The following is an 8,463-nucleotide window of genomic DNA, read 5'->3' as shown; positions in this document are numbered from 1 at the left end:
TATATATACATAGGCAGTAACAGCAGCCTTCAAAGGATCCTTCCTTAAATACCATTCATACACATTGCTTATGAACACCTAAACTTTATTAAGGCTCTTTCAGTACAGACCGGTGGATTGTGATGGACAACTGTAGGGCACACAGATTCCTAAGCAACATCTAACAGAAGAAATGTCTCTATAAGAAGATTTTCTTGAGTATCTAATAAGTGACCATATTTCAGTGTTGAATATTTCAGCATTTTGTGCTGTGGATCAAATTTGTCGCAATAGTGCGGTGGGTTGACCCTGGCTGGATTCCAGGTGCCCACTAAAGCTGCTCTGTCACTCCGTTCCTCACCTGGACAGTGGAGAGAAAATATAATGAAAGGCTTATGGGTTGAGATAAGGGCAGGGAGGGATCAGTCACCAGATACTGTCATGGGGAAAGCAGACTCAACTTGAAGAAATTAGTTTAGTTTATTATCAATGAAATCAAAATGGGATAATGAGAAATAAAACAAATCTGTAAAGCGCCTTCCTCCCACCTCTCCCTCCTTCCCAGGCTTAACTTTATTGCCAATTCTCTACCTACTTTACCCCAGAGGTGCAAGGAGATGGGGAACGGCGGTTATGGTCAGGTCATCACATGTTGTTTCTGCCCCTGCTTCCTCCTCAGGGAGAGGAGTGCTTTCCCTGCTCCAGCATGAGGTTCCTCCCACAGAAGACAGTCTTCCACAAACTTCTCCAGTGTGAGTCCGTCCCACAGGCTGCAGTTCTGCATGACTTGCTGTAGTGGGGGTCCCTCCCATGGGGTGCAGTCTCTCCCACAGGCTGCTCCAGTAAGGTCCCCTGTAGGGTCACAAGTCACAGCAAACTGGCTCTAGCATGGGCTCCCACCTCATGAGTCCACAGGTCCTGCCAGGAGCCTGCTCCAGCGTGGGCTTCCCATGGGGTCACAGCCTCCTTTGGCCATCCACCTGTTCTAGCATGGGGTCCTGCATGGGCTGCAAAGGGACAGCCTCCCTCACCATGGTCTTCGCCACAGGCTACAGAGGAATCTCAGTTCAGGTACATAGAGGACCTTCTGCTCCCCCCCCTTCACTGACTTTGGTGTCTGCAGGGCTGTTTCGCTCAAATATTTTCACTCAGTTCTTCTATGGCTGCAATTACTTCTGCACAATAACTTTTCTTCCCCTCTTAACTGATGTGCTCAACCTTGGCCAGCAGCAGGTCTGTCTTGGAGCTGGCTGGCATTGACACTGTTGGGCATAGGGGAAGCTTCTGGCAGCTTCTCAAAGAAGCCACCTCTGTAGCCCCCCTCCACTACCACAACATTGCCATTACATACATATATACATATGAATATATATATATGTATAATACCACAAACCCATTACATAGAGATAACCACCATGTAGTTACGCTTCATGTTCACAGAATCACAGAATATGCAGAGCTGGAAGGGACCTACAAGGATCATCAAGTCCAGCTGCTGGCCCTGCACAGGACCACCCCAAGAGGCACACCATATGCCTGAGAGCATTGTCCAAACACTTGAACTCTGGCAGGCTTGGTGCTGTGAACACTTCCCTGGAAGCCTATTCCAGTGCTCAACGAGCCCCTGGGTGAAAAACCTTTTTCTAATATCCAACCTAAACCTCCCCAACACAACTTCAGGCCATTCCCATGGCTCCTGTTGCTGGTCACCACAGAGAAGAGATCAGTGCCTGAACCTCCTCTTGCCCTCACAAGGAAGTTGTAACTGCAATGAGGTCTTCCCTCAGTCTCTTCTTCTCCAGGCTCAACAAACCAGTGACCTCAGCCACTCCTCATACAGCTTCCCCTCAAGGCCCTTCGCTGTTCTCCTTTGGACACTCTCTAACAGCTTAATATCTTTCTTATATTGTGGTGCCCAAAACTGCACACAGTATTCAAGGTGAGGTCGCCCCAGTGCAGAGCAGAGCAGGACAATCCCCTCCCTCGATCAGCTGGTGATGCTTTGCCTGATGCCCCCCAGGACACGGTTGGCCCTCCTGGCTGCCAGGGCACTGCTGACTCATATTCAACTTGCCATCGACCAGGACCCCCAGGTCCCTTTCCACAGCACTGCTTTCCAGCATCTCATTCCTCAGTCTGTACAAACATCCAGGGTTGCTCTGTCCCGGGTGCAGAATCCAGCACTTTCTCTTACTGAACATCATGTGTTTGGTGATTGCCCAGTCCTCTAATTTGTTGAGGTCTCTCTTCAGGGCCTCCCTGCTTTCATGGGAGGCAACAGCTCCTCCCAGTTTTCTGTCTTCTACAAACTTACTTAGTATCCCTTCCAGTCCTGTGTCCAAGTCATTTATGAAGATGTTGAAGAGCACAGGGCCCAAGATGGAGCCCTGTGGAACCCCACTAGTGACAAGTCGCCAGTCTGATGTCTCCCCATTCACTATCACCCTCTGTGCTCAACCCATGAGCCAATTGCTCACCAACCACATGATGTGTTTATCCAGCTGTGTGCTGGACATTTTGTCCAGAAGGATTCTTTGAGAGACAGTATTGAAAGCTTTACTGAAATCCAAAAAAATTACATCAACTAGCTTCCCTTGATCAGCTAGGTGGGTTACCTTGTCATAAAAGGAAATCAGGTTTGATAAACAGAACTTTGCTTTCATGAAGCTGTGCTGGCTCTGACCAATGACAGCCTTGTCTTTCATGCATTTTTCCATAATTCCCAGAATAATCTTCTCCATAACTTTACCAGGTACTGATGGGAGACTGACAGGCCTGTAGTTTCTGGGTTCCAGCTTCCAGTCAGCTGGGACCTCTCCAGATTCCCAAGACCTCTCAAAAATCGAGAGAAGTTTTGCAATGACATCAGCCAGCTCTTTAAGGATTCTAGGATGAATCCCATCAGGCCCCATAGATTTGTAGAGATCCAGCTGGAGCAGCAGATCTCACACAATTTCAGGCTTGACTGGGAGTTGATAATTCTTGCAGTCATGGTCCTCCAGCTCAGGGCACTGAGACCCCCTTGGTCCATCATCTGTGTTGAAGACAGAGACAAAGAAAGCATTAAACACCTCTGCCTTGTCTCTGTCCCTGTTTGTGAGGTGACCATCCACATCCTGTAACAGGCCAATGATGTTTCTATACTGACTATTGCCATTAATGTATTCGAAAAAACTCTTTTTATTGTCACCCACATTTCTGGCCAGCTGCAACTCTAGCTGAGCTTTGGCTGCACAAGTTTTCTCCCTCTAGAAGCAAGCAGCATCTCTGAATTCTTCCCATGTCACCTCACCTTGCTTCCACTGGGCATAGACCTCCCTTTTTTGCTTTATTTCCAAGAGAAGATTCATTTTCAGCCAAGCTGGCCTTCTGCCTCACCTGCTTGATTTCCAACATTTGGAATTGCCTGCTCCTGTGCCCTTAGGAGGTGATGTTTAAAAAGCGACCAGAACTGATGTTATCTTAGTTGAATTAGCCTACAGGACAGCTGCTTTTCCAAAGGAGAGCACAGCACAATAGCAGGGACAAAAAAAACTGCTCAACTGTATTTATTATTGCATTTTTCAGTCTAAACAGCAGAAATATCAGAGGTCCATGAGCCGTCTCCATGACTGAGAAGAACATAAACCTGCACAGACAGGAGGAGAACAGGGCATACTGATGTTTTAGCAGGCCTATTTCATTGGGATGCATCTTAAGCAGTCCTTAAGAAATCCCAGAATCACTAAGGATATACAAAATTAATAGAAAAATGAATACTTAAAAATATTAGAAAAAACATGTCTTAGCATTCAGGGCTTGTCATAACCTAACATCATGATGTAAAATGGTATGATCAAGCTAGCAAGGGACTAGACTTAAAATCATCCTCTAAACCTTCCTGTGTAGCCTAAGTAGATTCTCTGAAGAGTGATTTAAATCCCCTGCCTAACTTTATTAATTATCAGGAAGGCAATTTATTCAGATTGACTCCTCATAATGTAAATGCATATATAACACATGAATCTATTATATTTTAATTGAATGAGTTCAGATAACATTGAAAAAAATTGTAATGTTTTTGAGCTAGCAGTTTGACAGACTGAACAAACTGGAATACTTTATCTAGATTAGCTCTATGTTATCTCCACTCTTCACATTGCTTCAAGGTCAAGATCACAAAGCTGAAGCTCTTAAAGTTTTGATTTAGTTAGTACATCCAAACTCATTATGCTAAACCAAAGTCTGCTTTGCAAGTTAAAAAGTTTCAAATTAGGAAACATTGTGCTTGAGAAGCCTGAAATGGATGGCATCCTAGTTGAATGGATGGCATCATATGCTTGAAACTTGCACATCAGGGCTGTGTTTTTAATGTGTATGCTTTTGTTTCCCAGAACACGAAGAATAAAGAAAAATTACATTTTAAATGGCTTATTCATTTAGAGATAATAGCTTGTAATAACTCCAGCTGCTCTTTTAAGTGCATATTACATGTCAAGATGCACTGTCATGGATTTTGCTAAGACACAAGAAATCTAGTGAGCAATGAGGTATTGCAAGCCAGAAGTCCATATTCTCAGTTTTGCAGTAGTTTCACCCTGAGAACAAGTGGTTGTAAAATGCAAGTTGTAGATCTCCATTTTTGGAATGGAAGAACTGAAAGTACAAGCCATCTAGACTTTCTGACAGCCACATGCCACTGATCAAGAGATGTTTCATTCCTACCAGGAATCAAGCCATCATTCCACATCAGGAAAAAGGATGGAAGAAGGTGTTTTGCTTTTATGGCATACAGATACCCTTCCTTTTTTTTTCCAGCTGCCTATTCATGAAGTCATCCTTCTGCAAGTAATTCTCCTAGGCCTCAGAACTGCTTTCCAGGAAACTGCTGCTGCTGACTTGAATAACTTAAGAAAGAAGAAATAAAAAATATAGCAAAGTGAGGATGTACAAATCTCCTCATTACTTTCAATAAAGCTCAGCTTTCAAGTAAAGTAGTGTTACCCAGTTCCTTCAAGTTGGACTAGAAGGGAATCTAGACAAGAAAAGCAAAATTATCTTGGAGTTGAGGGCACACACAGGGTACAAGGGTGATCCAACTACTTTAAGTATTTTGATGTAACTTAGTTAAGCAGAGGCTCACAGGAAAAATCCCACTGATTTACAGCTACATGCCCTTTGGGTCAACTGGTAGTAAGTTGGGCCCCTACTTGGTTACCCCTAAGAGGCAAGTCGTAGACAAGTAAAACATGGATATGAAAAAAAAATCTTGAAGCAATGCTTGCCTGCTTAAGCTTAGTCTAAGCAATAAGCATGTCCCCCTTCTGGGCCCAGCCAAAATTATCAAAAGGGATGCGGTTAGAAAGTTTGCTAATCCAATAGAATCATAGAATCATAGAATCGATTGGGTTGGAAAAGACCTCCGAGATCATCGAGTCCAACCCTTGGTCCAAATCCAGTCCATTTACTAGATCATGGCACTCAGTGCCACGTCCAAGTATTTCTCCAGGGATGGTGAATCCACCACCTCTCTGGGCAGCCCATTCCAATGCCTGATTACTCTCTCTGTAAAGAATTTTCTCCTGATATCCAACTTAAATTTCCCCTGGCGGAGCTTAAGCCCGTGCCCCCTTGTCCTATTGCTGAGTGCCTGAGAGAAGAGACCAACCCCCACCTGGCTAGAACTTCCCTTCAGGTAGTTATAGACGGTGATGAGGTCACCTCTGAGCCTCCTCTTCTCCAGGCTAAACAACCCCAGCTCCCTCAGCCTCTCCCCATAGGACTTATGCTCCAGTCCCTTCACCAGCCTTGTTGCTCTTCTCTGGACCCGCTCCAGCACCTCAATATCCTTTCTGAACTGAGGGGCCCAGAACTGAACACAATACTCAAGGTGTGGCCTCACCAACGCAGAGTACAGGGGAAGGATCACTTCCCTGCTCCTGCTGGCCACGCTATTTTTGATACAGGACAAGATCCCATTGGCCTTCTTGGCCACCTGGGCACACTGTTGGCTCATGTTGAGCTTCCTGTCAATTAGTACCCCCAGGTCCCTTTCTGCCTGGCTGCTTTCCAGCCACTCTGTGCCCAGCCTGTAGCGCTGCAGGGGGTTGTTGTGGCCAAAGTGCAGGACCCGGCACTTGGCTTTATTGAACTTCATCCCATTGGAATCAGCCCATCTCTCCAGTCTATCCAGATCCCTCTGCAGAGCCCTCCTGCCTTCCAGCAGGTCGACACTCCCTCCCAATTTGGTGTCATCAGCAAATTTGCTGATGATGGACTCAATCCCCTCATCTAAATCATCAATAAAGATATTAAACAGGACTGGACCCAACACAGACCCCTGGGGAACACCACTGGTGACCGGCTGCCAGCTGGATGCAGCTCCATTCACCAGCACTCTCTGGGCCCGACCCTCCAGCCAGCTCCTAATCCAGGAGAGGGTACACTTGTCCAAGCCATGGGCTACCAGCTTTTCCAGGAGTATATTATGGGAGACAGTGTCAAAGGCCTTGCTGAAGTCTAGATAGACCACATCCACAGCCTTCCCCTCATCCACCAGGTGGGTCACCTGATCGTAAAAAGAGATCAGGTTGGTCAGACAGGACCTGCCCCTCCTAAACCCGTGTTGGCTGGGTCTGATCCCTTGTCCATCCTGAAGGTGCTGTGTGATTGCACTCAGGATGATCTGCTCCATAACCCTGCCAGGCACCGAGGTCAGGCTGACAGGCCTGTAGTTGCCAGGGTCCTGCTTGCAGCCTTTTTTGTGGATTGGGGTGACATTCACCAACCTCCAATAAGCACCTGAATTTTGGCTGGGTTGCTTGTAAACAGAGTTGACACATTTTTCTCTACTCAGGACATTGTAGCTGTTCACATTTGTAAAGTTGCTGCAGACATAGCTCCATCCCAGACAGACTATGATGACTGTATGCAAAGGCCATAAGGAAGAAACTGCAAAACCAGCAGGAAGATTTTTTTTGGTGCTTACCAGTGGGTAGGAGTTACTTAGCACAGCAAAGATACATAGCAGCTACCCAGGCTAACCAGAACCGCCTGAAACTGCTGCAGTCTTGCCCTCCTTCTGGTGGTACCATCCTCTAGCTACAGACTGGTCTGGCAGTTATGTCAGTTCACTTAGAAGTCTTTTAATGAGTACCTATTGAGGGATATTAATTATACAAGCTTTCATGTTATTAACTGGACCTGGCCAAGCCTTTCAGCAAGCCTTTACCTGTAGCAGGTAAAGCAATGCTGTGAAGTTCCATGTGGGAAATGCCAAGCAGCCTTTGCACTCCCAGCAGATGGTGCCACAAGGATCTGTGCTTCACTGATGCCTTTTGGTTTTCATGAGCAGTTCCCACTTTCTCAGGTCAGGCACTTCTGTGTTGTACAACAGTGCTGTTAATTCAAACAACTTGGGCTAAGCAAACTCTTCATACCACGCACAAGCATTTAAGGATGCAGCAAACCAGATCTCTGCAACTAGATGTCTTCAAGGAGTCAGGTCTGAAGCAGGCAGGCTACAGAAATAAGCTGGCACCATCAGTTCTTTCTGCCTGTATTGTTCAATCAGGCCAAGTACTACTGCTTTTGTGGTCACCTTCAGCAGGGACAAGAGAGGTTACAGCTAAAAGAAGCTCTGTTGTAGCAAGGTAACCGATATTGCTCATTTCCAACTTTAAAATTATACATCTAAAGAAATCTGAAGTCCCATTAAATCTCAAAGTACTCAGTACTTTAGCAGCTTACTCTTGTGTGCTTAAATAGACCCTGCATTTTGCTTAGGCCAAAGTCCCATTTTAATCTCCTTTTCACAGTGTTCTGGGACTCACCCCATGACAAAATATTTCTGCTTTACTTTCAACACTATCTGTTTCTCAGGCTTTCCTACAGACCCCTTAACACCCTTCTATTTTGGGCCTCCTTCACAACTCTGCCATGCTGTACTTAGGAAGTGTAAGATCTGATGCAGTGTCTTCAGTGCAGAGCTTGAGCCAATTAACTGATTCTCAAAAAATTTGTTACAAATGCAACAGGACTACTAGATACACTTTCTGAACATAATACAGAACATAATGCATAAACACTAACAGCTTTCCTCCTGCCCAAACAGCTTTTTCTTTACATCATGAGAAACAAGTATTACCTCAGTCCAGGATCCAGATTTTCTGAAGTTTTGATGCTTTTCGGGTTGGTGAATAGAAAACAAGCAACATAAAACCACCAACAGTGAGGGAATCATCTTTTTATGTAACTGTTGCCCCATTTAGAGAAGTCTAAGGTACCAACTCAGTAACCAAGGAAGATACATTGACTGCTAGGACTAGTTACCCTGATCTCAGCATACAGATGACCTTCAAATATGCTGGTATGCCAGTCTTGTCCTATGTGCCTCCTGCATGTTTTAGCAGAGTAGTTCCACTGTCACTGACAGGTGAGAACCCAGCAGCCAACTCTCAGTGTTGTGCAGGTGCCTGGTGCTCACAAGTACTGATGGAGGCATAT

The sequence above is a fragment of the Pipra filicauda genome, unplaced genomic scaffold (genome assembly GCF_003945595.2).
Source record: "Pipra filicauda isolate LSUMZ 115617 unplaced genomic scaffold, ASM394559v2 scaffold4_size7858003_pilon, whole genome shotgun sequence".
NCBI classification, from domain to species: domain Eukaryota; kingdom Metazoa; phylum Chordata; class Aves; order Passeriformes; family Pipridae; genus Pipra; species Pipra filicauda.
The sequence above is the reverse complement of the archived record's forward strand: the minus strand, read 5'-3'. Positions refer to the sequence as shown.